This window comes from Madurella fahalii (genome assembly GCF_045866475.1).
Source record: "Madurella fahalii IFM 68171 DNA, scaffold_1, whole genome shotgun sequence".
Classification (NCBI taxonomy): Eukaryota; Fungi; Ascomycota; class Sordariomycetes; order Sordariales; genus Madurella; species Madurella fahalii.
In genome coordinates, this window is record NW_027263971.1 from 7,863,055 (window position 1) to 7,878,418 (window position 15,364).

The following is a 15,364-nucleotide window of genomic DNA, read 5'->3' on the forward strand; positions in this document are numbered from 1 at the left end:
TCTATTTCCAGAATCGACCGATGAGCCAAAACAGGAGAGCGTCCTCGCACAGCTGTACAAAGAAGCCGGGCGAAGAGATGAGAAATGGGAGCGATTGAAAAATGAGCCGGGAGAAATATACGTGTGCCAACCTGCCGACTTGCACTGGAAGATCTTTAAAGCAGTCAAAAAAGAACATGTTAGTATATACGTCTCAGATTAACGATACATTCTAACTAAGCAACTAAGGGGCCGGCACTAAAGAAATGGGTTGCAAGTCAAAACACTGGTGTAAAGGACAATACTGCGCGAGATCCGTGTTGGCTCAAAGCTGGCTCGATAGCAACAAACAGCCAGGAATTCGTGGTTCTTATTCCGTTTCCTCCCCTCGACTTCAAAGTTCAATATCAGTCAAATAGAGAAGACGACTCAACGAAGCGACCGATCAATCTGCTTAGGCCCATTCTATTACCGCAGAGCAGTGCGCTTATTCTCGAAGCCGGTGAGATGAAGTTTCAGATGATCCAGTTCGAATATGAGGCTACGAGAGCCCAGGATGATGTGGAGGTTGATGGATGACGTTAAGGAGAAAGGGCAGCATCACTGAAATTGAAGAAGTCGTCACATTCCTATCCCTGCTGAAGCCTTACAGAGACTGCACCGATATGGATATGTTGATGAGTCTGGTTCTCCGAGTCTGGAAGGCCCCTTGTTATTTCCGGATGCAGGGCCACGGTTAACAAAGGGTCACTTGGCGCTGGCTCCAAATCCTCTGCGGTAGCTGACAGCGAGAACATTGGATCAAAGTGCTGACGAGCAGCACCAAATACAGAGTCTCCTGATTCCTGCTGCAACGAGAGGTCTGGCGCGGAATGCCATTGGGCATCGTAGCTTGCACCCGATGTAAATGAGGCGTCCACGTCTTCGGGTCCTGTGATTGCCATCGACAAATTACCCGCAAGACCGGGCCGTAAAGAGTCAAACTGTATCACCTGCGACATTGCGTCTCCGAGCTCTCCCACGCCTGGTCCGGTCGGGGTCTTGTTGGGATTAGGGGCAAGAGAAGACTGAGCAGCGGCAATAAGCATGTCGAACGCGTCTAGTAAGGACATAGGATTGACGTATCCCACACCGTATGCTCCTTGCTCGGTGTTGTCAAGCAGCAAGGCCACTTGTTCTGCAGCATTCTGGCTTCCGGTGTCGGTAGCAGTATTGGGTGGTTGGGTACCTGCCGTCGGCCGATGCCCATCGGCATTGAGCGCATGTATCTGGGAGTTCTCTTCGTCGCCGGTTCGAAGCGCTGGATAAGAGTCTACCTGGAACTGATTCCCCCTTTGTTCTCCGCCTGTTGGCTCTGGGCCGGCCGCAGCAGGTGGTGGAGGAGGTGAAGGGACTGAGTGGTGAGGACCTCCCGGATGACGTTCGCAGCGACCGTCGCGCTCGGGAACATATTCTTCGCCAGTAAGAAGTGTCGGAACATTGATTGCTTGGAAGCCTGCTAGCCTCAGTGGTACAAGAGTGCCATCCACTCCACCGACACCGCCGTCCCCTTCCCCAAAAAAGGTTGAGTTGCCATTGTTTTCGACTGAATGCACTCGTGCTGGAGGAAGCGGTTCCCCTGGTGCTGCTTCTTCAGTCGACTGAAACCCCTGACCTCCTCCTTGAGACGCCGCTTGCCCAAGCGTCCTTTCTCTTCTCTCGTCAGTGCCACGCAAGTTCCCACCAAGACTCCCATTGGTTGCCGTTTTGTCTTGCTCTTTTTGAGTTGGCGTGGTGAAGATAGAGGGGGAAGGCCGTGGCGTGTCGTCCCGGGTTATATCTGCTGAAGCCGTGGTGCCTGGGGCCCGACCTGCGTGTTGCTCAGCGCCCGGCAACTGATCCTCCTGGCCTTCGCCGGACTGGTTAGATCCTCGGCGGTATTCGGCGGGCTTCAAACGGTACGCCTGGTTTCGGTGTCTTTGAGGTTGCGGCTGGGGGGGGATGGAAGCGGAGGATGACGGCTCCGAATGGCACTGTTGCTCCTTGGTCGCTTCCCTCTTCCGGACGGGTTGCCGTCCCCGCGCCGTTTCCCGTGGATGTTGTGGGTCTGCGCTGGTGTTGTTTCCTTTGGGCGCGATACCCGGGTATTCCCGCTCCCGTTCACTGACGTGAACCGCGAGATAGGCGCAACCTGCCCCTCCTTGAATTGTGCCGTATCCGCATGGGTGTCGGGGGGCCGCTCCGGCTCGTGGTCTCCATTGCCGACGGATCCGCATCTCGATTGAGGTGTGTTCGGTACCGTTGTGTCGTCCTTGTCCCTCTGCCTCTCTTGAGAGGACGGACATTCCTGGGTATCGTATCGGTCTGCAGCATCCTTCGAAATTTTCATCACAAGAGACCCGTTTTTAGTACAGACACATCCTTCTGCGGGCCTGAATGCCCCCTCCAGTATATGCTGGACATGAGTGGGCATCGGGCATAGTGACGCATGTTTCAACCCCGCCGTATCGATGCTTGCCTGAATAAGGTTTTTGAGCCCAATAGCGCGGCAAACGGTAGCATAGTCGAGGTGCTCAGTCGCAGTCCCATCACGCTGTTTTAGCAGATACCAAGCAATCAGCACTGCTAGATGGTATAGAGATAATGAGTGCGGAATGTAGATATCGATCTTCCCGAGTTCTTTTAATACGCTCTAAATAAATTCCCTTCCCTCCTTGTTGCTTAACCTTCCGAGATCGTAGTAACGGAAGTTAGAGCCTATATAGATCAATGGTTTATAGGAGTCATTAATATAGGAGCACTTACCAGCGAAGATGGTATAGAATGCTAGGGCGTATATACTAAAATAGGGAATAAGTTCGTTGATAATACTATTGAATAAAACGGTTACTCTAGTTATTCTTTACTTATAATCATCTCGATCCTAATCCTCGACCTTCCTACTGTATTTACGCTAGACTGCTCGGGAATATTCGGCCTAATAGGCTACAAACTATTGGAAACTAACGCTATTCTATTTCTATTCCTTTATAGCTTTTAGAATTATATCGTATAGTTCGTCCAATATCTTCTGATAGTCACTATTATAATCGTATTGAGAGATCGAGAGTCGCTACTCTAAAGGCTCGGTTGCTTTAGCTAGTAAGTTGATATCGCATTTGATATTATTAAGGTATCTCGTTACCAGACTTTCGACTTTAGGACCAGGTGCTGCCTGAACTACCCTATCCTTGCTACCCTCACTCCCATCGTTATTGCTATTGCCCTCGCTACTACGTTCCTCGCTATTCTACTCCTCGTTATCGTTCTCATTATTCTCCTCATCCTCATCTTCGTTATTCTTATAGATATTTATTAAACCGATTTTACTATTTTTATAGATAGTAAAGAACTTATCTAGGAATATATATATGGCATTATAATATACTAGTTTGCCCTTAGATTTAACATCATTAATCGGATTATAGGACAGGTAACTATCTTAGTAGAGAGGTAGGAGATACAGTTTCGTTTATTACGTACCTATAGTATATCTAGATACCTTCTTCGAAGTTATAGCATCTCTTTACCTATTTTTCAGTATTTTACTTAGTATCTATAAATAGATAGTAGGGTCAACGGTTATAGTCAGACTAGAAATAATGCTATTCTATACTATCATGAAGTTTATCTAGATAACAAGCTATATTAACTACTACTATATTGTAATACGCTCTATACCTAATAGTAGAAAAAAAAATGAGATATAAGGTAGGTATTATAGGCAGCTTTTTCCAATCTTCAACGCGAATTAGCTTTACTCGGGGTATATTTCTATAGTGGTATAATGGTAATAGATAGAATAGGGTACCAGGCTCAATAGAAAATCCAGACCCTAATTAACCTCCTTTTAAAAAAGGTTAACTAGAGTCTAGCTAGTAGTAAGCTAATAATAATTGTCTATAAATTCTTCTTTTCATCTATTTCCTAGCAGCAGGAATAGCTGTCTATAATCCAAAAACCGTTTCTAGTCCGAAATTTTGTCCTATTATAAGCTCGCTATACTATTCGTCTTCTATTTGCTCGTTACAAGGTAACTCTAACTAACGATCTACCTTCTTACTATATACTACTATTCGTATTTCGCTCTAATACTACTTATTGAGTACGGTTAGTCGTAGTTTCCAAGCTACACCTAGTTGCCTTACTTTTACCTACTAGTTATCTTTCTCTTCTAAAGAATTACCTAGGCTACAACCATTATATTAGTAACTACTTTAAAAGTAGTAGCTTACCTACACTTCTCCTTATCTTTCTCTTTCCTACTTTATCGTTAGCCTATCCCCTTCTAAACTCCCTCTATAGCCTATATTACTACGTTAGCTGTACTTCGAGTTAGGAACCCTTGACCAACTTGTCTATAGATCCTACGCAGGTCAGGGCAAAACAGCGTATATTCGCTATAGGCACTCTAGTAAATAGGAATTGCTCTATTATCTCTTATAGTCTCTCCAGTTACTATTATCTATACTAGTATCGGCTTAACGTGCGTGATAAACGAGCGGCCGATCTAAGCGAGCGGCCGCTTCCCTACTACAACGCGTCTCTCTCTACATCTTCTACAAAATTTACCACAACAAGCCATGGGGACTCCTTCAAAAGAAGCAAGGACTCTTTTGGCCCTGCAAGCTCTTCAAAACGATACCAAGCTTAGCATTCCGGCTGCAGCTGAGTTATACGATATTGCAGAAAGAACGCTTCGTTACCGAAAGGCCGGCCGACTTCCTCGACACGACCTTATCGCCAATTCGCGTAAGCTCACAGATTTGGAAAAGCAATCGATTATTCGATACATAATTGAGTTATATACACGTGCATTTCATCTCCGGCTTTCGTACGTAGAAGATATAGCCAATCGATTGCTACGCGAACACGACACACCCCCTGTCGGCAAACGCTGGGCTCATAACTTCGTTAAGCGCTAGCCAGAACTTCGGATGCGTTTTACATGTAAATACAACTACTAGAAGGCTAAATACGAAGATCTAAAGGTTATTCGCAAGTAGTTTATACTTATATATAATACTAAGGCTAAATACAGTATCCTTGACGAAGATTTATATAATTTCGACGAGACCGGTTTTATAATAGGCATTATTATCCCTACTATAGTAGTTACTACCTCTGATAGCTATAGTAGGGCTAAATAGGCCTAGCCTAGTAATCGAGAGTAGGCTATAGTTATCCAAGGAGTAAATGCCTTGGGTTGGGCTATCCCGCTATTCATTATCTTAGCCGGATAATATCACCTCGTCAATTAGTATCGAGAGTACAACCTTCTGGCCAACTGGTGTATTGCAACAACCGATGATGGCTAGACTACCAATGAGAAAGGTATAGATTGGATTCGGTACTTCGATTTCTATATAGCATCTCGTACGAAGGGCAAATACCGGCTACTGATCCTTGACGGCTACGATAGCCACCACTCCGAAGAATTCGAGATCTACTGCCAGGAGCATAACATTATCACACTTTATATGCCTCCGCACTCCTCGCACCTACTTCAGCTATTGGATATTGGCTGTTTTTCGCCGTTGAAAAAGGCGTATATCTGCCAGATTAAGCAGTTAATACAGATGAACATCATATACATTAGTAAGTTAGAGTTTCTTTGTGGGTTCAGAGAAACGTTTTTTGCTTCAATTACAGAAAAGAACATCTAGGGTGGATTTACCGGAGCCGGCCTTATACCGTACGACCCAGAGAGGGTGATATCTAAGCTGGATGTACGTATTCGGACCCCAATACCCCCAGCCTCCAGCCTAACTACAGCACTACCTTGGGTCTCCCAAACGCCATATAACCCTCGAGAAGCCACTTTACAGTCAGCACTTATCAAAACTCGAATTTCTAACCATCAAGGCAGCTCTCCAACCTCAATACTAACTGCTGTAGATCGATTAGCTAAAGGTACGATGGCTGTAATGCATGAGGTAGCTCTTCTACGTTCGGAGGTCTCAGCACTACGAAAGGCCAATGAGGGGCTTAGTAAAAGACGGAGAGCAAAAAAAATACGTGTGCGGCTTAGAGGGTCACTTACTGTACAAGAAGTACAGGATCTACTGGATCAGAAGGCTGTGGGTGAGCAGGTAATCCAGGAAATACGATAAAATGGTAGTGGTGTAAGGGGGTCTCGTACGAAGATTCGGTGCTATGGCGTGTGTAGAAAACCTGGCCATAATGTACGTATGTGCAAGGAGGCTGCAGAATCGTCTGATTCATCTGTTTCCGATTTAGTTATTGTTATTTCCTAGTATTGTGGTTGTGTAATTGAGGATAGTTATAGTAGGGTAGTGAAATTTCGGCCGCTCGCTTAGATCGGCCGCTCGCTTATCACGCACGTTAACGGTATTTTCTATACGGTCCTCTACTATTTTTTTACTCCTATTTATACATCCCTGCTATACCTTGCTCTACCTGTATACTCTTATCTATCTTCTTCCTCTAGGGATATATGATCTTCTATTCCCACTTACACTCCTATAATACCTTTCCTTTCTTATTCAAACGATATCTATATAGGCTAACGAACCTAAATCGAAGGAAAATCCTTCCTATACTCAGGTCTAGATTTCCTATTACAGGAATACCCACTATCTCTAACAGTACCGCTAGCCTCGTTACTATCTCCAATTACCTCCTCGATCCCTAGATAACAGGCGTTATCGCCTCGAGCTTTATATATATCTCAATCGCCTCCCTCCTTCTTCCTATCGTCCCTAGTAGCTAGAAACCCTCCTCTTTTAAGCTATTATCGCTCTATAAATTCTATTTATTATCTCGAGCGAAATAGTATAACTCGTTTAATACAGAGAGATAATCACTTCCTAGTTCTATATATCCAAAACGTAGTACCTCGGCCGTACCTAAGCCCTTGTCTTCTTATATATATCTATAACAATATACACGTTTAGTGATTGCATCTATACTATTGTTCCGAACCTTCTTACTTATCGACTCTTATACCTAAGGCTTAAAAAGACACTTATTATAGTACTAATAGCATTATATCTGTTTTACAACGATATACCGGATTTCCAAGATTTATTCCTTTATAACATACGACTGAGGTATAAGTAATACGACGATATAGGAGCTACCTGAGTTGAAGTAGTATAATTTAGAAGAGAGTCTTATCTTTATCACAGTATATACACTATTATTAAAACATCTGATTATAAAAGGGTTGAGGCGGTTAGGGGTACAGAAGTTTGTTATACCGACTAGGGAGTTGAATAGGGCGAGCTCACTCCTAGTTATAGAGAGGAGTTGAGTAGGGAGTATAGGAAGGGAGAAGAAGGTGGTATAGAGTATCTCAAGTGATTTGGGTACAGTAATAGAAGGGGCAATAACGCGAACGCCAGCAGTATAATCTCATCTTAAAGTAAGCACTTTGTAAATATATTTGGGTTATATCTATACCTAGGTACGGATCTGAGATACAATCTCTATTCCTATACAAATAGTATAGCTAAGATGTTAGACCTGGGGGTGGAGTTAGTCAGAGATTATACTACTACTGCAGGTGTCAATACTGTTCTCCGCTATAGGTAGATCCCTATATTCGTCTTTTTAGAGCTACTTAGTACCTCAGCCTCTATGAACCAGACCTATAGCACTGAAGTTACAAGGATTACCTACTAGTATAGTTGCTTTTTAAGTATATAACTAAATCTAGTTGTCTAGTTTTTATATATTCTCTCTCTTACTTTCTACTTTTAATCACCCTTAAAGATAAACCAATTGCTATTTCCTATTAACAATATACGATTATACCTAGGTATATACTTAGTCCCTACTATCTTATATTATTAACCGTCAATAGCACGAGTATTTATATAGCTACTTCCAGTAGATTACGTCTAAATAGTATAAAGATTATACAACTATATATAGGAGATGCTAGCTAAACATAATATACTTTAAATATAGATAAGAAAGACTAAGAAGTAGTTTCCGAGATGCCTCTAATGCTACATAGTGGGGAGGAGCTCTATAGAGAGTGCAAACTAAAGACCTACCTTCTCTAGGGAATATAATTAAGCAGTCTAAGAAGTAGTAGATCTTTCTATTTTAAAGTAGATATTTTATAATGTAGTAGAAGACCTACCGTTAAATTGCTAGAAATCTCGGTTCTTAGGATACAGATCTGAGTTGTAGCTCCTAAGCTATATCTTGTCTAATACCCTTCTAAGGAATTGGAAATTCGTAGGCCGTAGCTATTTTAGCGGTAACTGTTTAAAAATAAGAGCCTATCTATACTTCTCTCCCCCTTACTTTTCCTTCCTGTATTATTGGCCTACCTCTTCCGCTCTGGGAGATACTATGTCAGTCAGGACGAAGTTATAAGAATTTACTATAGTTAGTACTCTAATATATACTTTCACTAGCTCCTAGCTACTTCTATATACTCCCTATTAGTTTCTATAATCCTCGTCGATAATTATCTAGGCTCTTTTAGGTCGGGCAGTCTCGCGCCTGAGTTATATTACTCCGTACTAGCTGAGTTCGGCTCTTATTACTATATCCATCATTCTCTATTTTAAGATCTAGAAATAGTATAAAGTCCCCGATGTAGTATCTTAGATAAGCTCTTATTCTAGCACTCTATTAACAGCCAATCCTTATATTTATCCAGCACTTATAGGGGCGAGAACCGGGCAAGATAGCTAAGTACTAGAGTACTTTTCTTTTCTCGTATCTACGAATATTTACGAACATTCTCTATCGGTCTTTATACTCCCTAGTATATCCTCTATATATTCTTATCCCTAAGCTATATATTTATAAATAGAAATATGAGGCTAACCCTATTAGCTAAGGCTAGTAAATAGAGGAAGATCCTATACTACTAGTAGTAAAGGATAGATCGAGCAATATAGTGATTCACTTAGTCTTTATACGTCTTATATTAGTTTAGCCGACGGAGTTTCAAATCTTTCTCTTATCTCGGGAATATACTTCCTAGTAGACTATTTTCCTCAGGGGTACGTTCTTTTCTGACCCCGAAGCTATATACTCGTTATACTCCTTTCTACTCCTACTCCTATACTATTTTATTTATATCTGATAACACTTTCTTTCTAGTACTTTGTTTATAACTCTATAATAGAGGAATCGTTTTCGATATTTTGCTCTATTTAGGTAGGTCTAATTCGTACCAGGTTGTCTGGCTGATCTTCTTTGAGTTCTCCAGGCCTATATAGTTAGAGGCAGATCGGGAACTAAGGTCGTCGCTTTCTCTCTACTTTTATTTCTTATCACCCCTAATATTGCTGGGAAGGAGCTATCCTACGTCATTATAGGAGGGATCAGTTAATAAAAAATACTTGGTATAGTAATCATTTTATAGCAGCTCGAGTAAAACCTCATTAGGGTATATAGTAGAGCTGAACTACCTATATATTACTAATATTCTTTTTATATTTTTCTATTAAAATCTCTTATATAAAAACTCGCCAATTGTAACACCTGATATACATATTACTACTATAGCCAGTAACAAGGATAAGGAGCTGATACTGCTATATACAATCTTCTTACTCTTCCCTTTACCACTTATCGCTATCTCTGTCTGTATCTACTACCGTAATCGCGTCCTCGCTACCGCTAACTATATTATTATCATTGCTATAATTTTTAAGACTCTTTTAGTCAGTTTAATAACTATAGCTATCACCAAGTACAGTTTTAGCAAGTACATGTTTGCTATTCTCGACGGTACCAACAGCCTTATTACTATCTCTAAGTATTTCCTCGGTATCCGAATAACAGATGTTATTACCTCAGGCTTTATATATATCTCAATCGTCTCCCTCCTTCTTATTATCTTCTCTACTAGCTAGTAGAGTAGGCTCCTCCTGTAACGAGAGCCTCTCGACGAAATTAGGATAACCAGGCGAATGCCCCACAATAATATCACGTTACCTAGTAGATAAGAACTCCGTATAGCAGCTGCACACGCGGGGAACTTCTGATCCATAAGGATCAGTCTCTGTCAATAGAAGGAAGCTATTCGTGAAGACTTCTACCCATAATCGTTAACTTATCGGTACTAGTATATCGTGTCCCAACTCCCTCAACGTATCTGTGAACAACTTCTTACACCTCTCTAGATCACCATCCTTCTACAAATCTCGTCTATTATCTTGTATATAATCGCGTAGGTTAACTAGCTTATATAATACACCACTTCTAGCATATCTGATGTATAGTACCTCGATTATATATAAGCTTTTACTTTCTTATATATATCTATAACGATATATATACTTAGTGATTACATCTATATTATTATTCCAACCCTTTTTATTTATCGAATATTACGTCTAAAGCATAAAAAGGCAGTTATTATAATACTAATAGCATCGTACCTATTTATAATGCCTTTCGGATTTCTCGAGTTTTTTTCTCTTAGAATATAGAACTAGGGTAGCGATACAATATAGGACCTAATATCTGAATTAATATAGTATAACAGAGAAGAAGTTGTTATTATTATTATAGTATATACACTATTATTAAAGTTACTACTTAAGAAAGTATAGAGAAAGTTAAGGACGTTCAGTATATCGATTAGAGAATCGATATTACGTCTATAGTAGAGTTTGCTATATCAGGATTTAAGTAGGGGAAGAGTTCTGCTATATAGGATAGGAGGTAATATAAATAAGATAAAGGACTTAGAAGGTCTAGTCAGTATATAGGGAGATAGCGATAATATAAGTAAGATAGGGGACTGGCTCTCTATAGAATCTAGAGAAGTGGCAGAGGCTAAGCCCAGAGTTATATAGCTGCTGTATATACATATAACGTGGTTGATAAGCGAGCGTGCAAAACAAGCGAGCGCGCACTTTCACCACCTCAATTGAACCATTGCACGATATACTAACACTACAAAGGGAAAGATCAATTAAAACTACTCAGAATCCGATTCCTCATCCATTTACGCATCTTCCTAGCACGTATGAGAGTTATGTCCTGTTTTGCCGCAGTTGCCACAGTGCCGTAAACCTGACGCATTGCTCCTCGTACGACCACCCCCCGACCGCCTTTCCTGCTCTACCAAGGCATTCGCATCCTTTGAGCTAGAATATCGGTTGCATCCTGCATAGTCAGTGCTCCTCCTTTCCGGATATGACTTTTTTTTAGCTCTCCGGCGTTTGCTCAAAGCTGCATTGGCCTCCTCAAGCTCTCGTACACGAGCCTTCATCAACACCACTTCATATATAACCTTCGTTGTGCCCTTCACAATTTGATCGAGAGCCTGAATAATTGGGGTCGGTGAGCTGCCTTGATGCCTGGTAATGCGATCTTTGATATATGTTGATTATAGAGAGGCCTCGGTAACATTCTGTAGCGTCTTAGAGACCCAACTGTCGTACAATGCCTCAGGGGGACCAGTAGGTATTGGTATCCGAAGCTTGATATCCAGTTTGGATATCACCTTTTCCGGATCGAATGGAATAAGGCCTGCCCCTCGGAAACCTCCTTATACGTTTTCGGGTTTAAATGTTACTCCAAATACGTTGAAGAAGGCGAGAAAGAACTCCGGCTTGGTAATATAGTGAGTATGGTTACGTATCAACGTCTCGATTTCCTTGCCGTACGCCCGCTTCAACATACCAAAATACCCGATATTAAGTGGTTAGAGTAGATGAGATAAATACGTAGGCATGTAAAGTATAATGATATTGTTTTCTTTATAGTAATTCTCAAATCCGACCGAATAGTAGCTCTTATGTCCATCGAGGATTAGGAGCCACCTTCTACCTATCGTACGATAGCAAGTATATTGGTTAAAGTACTTGATCTATTTAAGACCGATCTTATTATTCGTCTAACTAGTTTCTAAAAGATCAATGACCTATTCGGGTAGAAAAGGGCTATTACGATATTAACTTTTAAAGTAAACTTTACCTATAACGACTATATATAGAGAGATAACATCCCTACCCGATTATATAGCTTGGATCACCGTCGCCTATTCCCGATTACTAGGTTGGATCTTTTTGACCCTTCTACAGCCTTCGGACGAGGTAACAATAAAGGTAGGTGAGATCTGGCCTATCAGAAACCCAGTCTCATCAAAGTTCTAGATATCCGACTCGACGATCCTATATTTCACGATTATATTGCAAACGAGGTTAAACTACATACCAATTACCTCTAGATCCTCGTATAAGGCCCTTTAGTAATCGTATAGACACGTCCAATATATTTTAAGCTCTAGTTGTCGCTGTACAAAGTTCGAAGCCCAGCGTTTTCCAACGCGTAACGCGCTACACGTCGTACGCAATAAGTTGGCCATATCTTCTACTATATTATATCCTGGCGAAAATCCTTGCTCGTATAGGTCAAGAATGCTCTGTACGATAACCTGCTCTTCAATAGGGTCGAGATTCCGATTGTTAGGGATAGTATCTGTTCGAGGAGGTATTCCCTTCAAACGCTGCTCAAGTGACCTTCGAGGTATCTTGTAGTTAGCTACAGCTACTATAAGGCGAAGAGTCTTATCGCGCTCTATAGCTTGAAGGGTAAGCTGTATTTATGCCTCATTACGTATACGGCGTATGTTTTGTTGTGAAGATATTTGCGATCTTGTACAATGGTTCAATTGAGGTAGTGAAAGTGCGTGCTCGCTTGTTTTGCGCGCTCGCTTATCAACCACGTTATATATAGTAAGTAAAGGCTATTAGGATGGCATTAGAGATAGGTATAGACAGCATTATAAAGGTCTAGAAAAATTATTAATATAGAGATATAGTACTCATAGCAATAGATATATAATACTAGAAAAGCTATTATATAGGTTGTCACTATAATCTCTTAGTTCAGCGATATACATTAAGGGTTCTAAGAATACAGGCTATCTAGAGGGAGTTTACCCTATAGGTGTCAATAGAATATAACTATAGAGTAGGTAGCTTTCCAGCTATAGCTCTTTAAAATCTCTAGACTACTTTATTTTTTCCCCTTTACTTCTACTGGTTTACTCTCCTACTTAGCTTCTATTTCGTTTCAGTAATATAAGTAGATAGGTAAAAAGACTATAGACTATTCCCTCTCGGGCTGCCCTTTATCGCTATTATAAAAGAGTCTATCTGCTCCGGCGATATATATACTATAGTAATACTGTACTATTGAACTATTAAGTAGGTAAGAGACTTATCGTTAACGGGATTAAATACCGCTTATATTTTATAGAAGATCGAATTAATTCCATTTAACGTCACCTATCTACTTAAGCTCCTATTGAATAATAAAGCTTAGGTACCTTATCTTATTCAAGTGTTCGATATATATCCTTCCTAGTTATATATAAAGTATCTCTCCGGACTTTACTAGGTTAGACCAGCCGGCGAGCAAGTCGAAGTAGCTATCTAGAAATCGTATATATCGTAGCTTACTAAGAATAGCTTCCTATTCGAGCAGTTACCTATAAGGGACCGTTATTAGTATAGTATATTTGGAGAAAAAGATTTATAGGTATATAGTACGCTATAAGCGATCAAGGTAGTAAAGCACTAGCTTCTATAGACTGCTATCTAAGGACTATCCTCCGGGTTCGAACGAGGGTTTAATCAGTACTATCACAACCTAACAGCTAGTGAAGGCCTCTATCCAGCTATCGAGTAAGCAATCTTAATATGCAATATAGTAGTACGACCTTAGGGTTTGGATTTAAAGATAGAATACTGATATTATCTAGAATACCAATTGCCGGATCCTCTACTGGCTCCTACTACGCTATATATTCTTTGGATTATACCTACTTAGAGATTTCGATAGCTCTCTTACCCCCAAGATTGTCAACAGAGGTATAGATAATTGGGTCTAACACTTCCGGTAGCTCGGTAAGGAGAAAGCTATATAGCTACTAGCAGGACATATATAGGCAGAACTATATAGGGTGGCATTACTATATAGTATTCTTGAGTCGGCTGGTAGGTAAAAGGATATACGGTAGTACTAGTTTGATATAATATAGTTAGTTAATAAAAGTTTTACAGTATTTAGTAATATCTTCAGCTTTGACCCTAACTTTACAGAGCCAGTATCGTTCGGCAGCTTCGATAAAGATAAGATAACGGTAATGCTTTTATAATTAGTAGTTTTTAGCGGTATAGTTCTGGGATCGGAGACGTCTACGAACTTTAATATATTCCTAGGTAAACAGCTACTGCGATATATCCTAGTTAAGGCTCTAGATGATATATATAGTATTCTACCAATAGAAGTAGTTTATAATATCAGATATAGAAAGCTGAATTAGATTTGGCTTATAATATAAGAACGTTAAATCTCTATATATCACCTTTAGAAACTTATATTTATTAAACGGAGATCAATACTATATTACGAGGTATCCTCGCTTAAAGATAACGGGATTAACGTACTAGTACTTATATATAGTCTTGCTCTCTGTCCTACGGCTAAGCCTAGTCTATATAACTAGCTAGCCTTATAAGAGGGTAAGAGTTTCTGCTAATATACTCTAACGAGAATTCGCGAGTCATAGAGCTTAGAGTTGAAGGTCTTAGCTGTTACAGCTCTTCTCTAGTACAGCCGAATTCTCGGTTTGGGTACTAACAGCAGTTTAGATACTAGAGGTAGTTCATATTTATAGGCCTTTATCTACTTACTATACAGTTTAGTCGATCCGAACGAGTACGTAATGTTAGGGCAGATAGCTCTCTCTTTCGAGTATATTATAAATAATAGATACTATCCTGTTATCTACTACTACCTCTATAATACCGTTTAATCAATCTGTTACTTACTATTTGATATAATGGATATGCTATCTAACTAATACTACTTATATATAATAGGCTCTCTATAGTACGAGAATACTTTAGAAAAGACTTAGTAAGAACTTAAATACTATATTGGCCAGTATAATAACGATCGGGACAATAGATAGATATTAGTCTAAAATAGACGGGATAGGGAATCTAAGGTAAGAGATGATGTAGTTGGAGATTTTACAACCGTTAGTATATATATAGCGGATAAGGGGCTAAGGATATAGAGAGATAGTATGAGGGTTAAGGACCTAAGGGTAGTAGGACCAGAGTGCCTGGGTACGAGCAGTGTACGCGCAACGTAGGAGCAGAGTGCTCGTTAGGGGTAGGATAGTGGTCTCATTGAACTCTGTCTCTCTCCTAAGTCCTGTCTTCTACCCCCCCTCTTTATGCTCTACGATAACAGCATCTAGGCTCACTTACCCCACTCGCTGCCCCGTCATCGACCTTGTTTGTATACTCCTTCGACGCTCCTCTGACGCGATATCCTCGTTCTTCTGGCCTAGCGTTATTGTTGCTTTTGCAACCCCGCCGGCGCTGCAGCTTCGGAGCTTCCG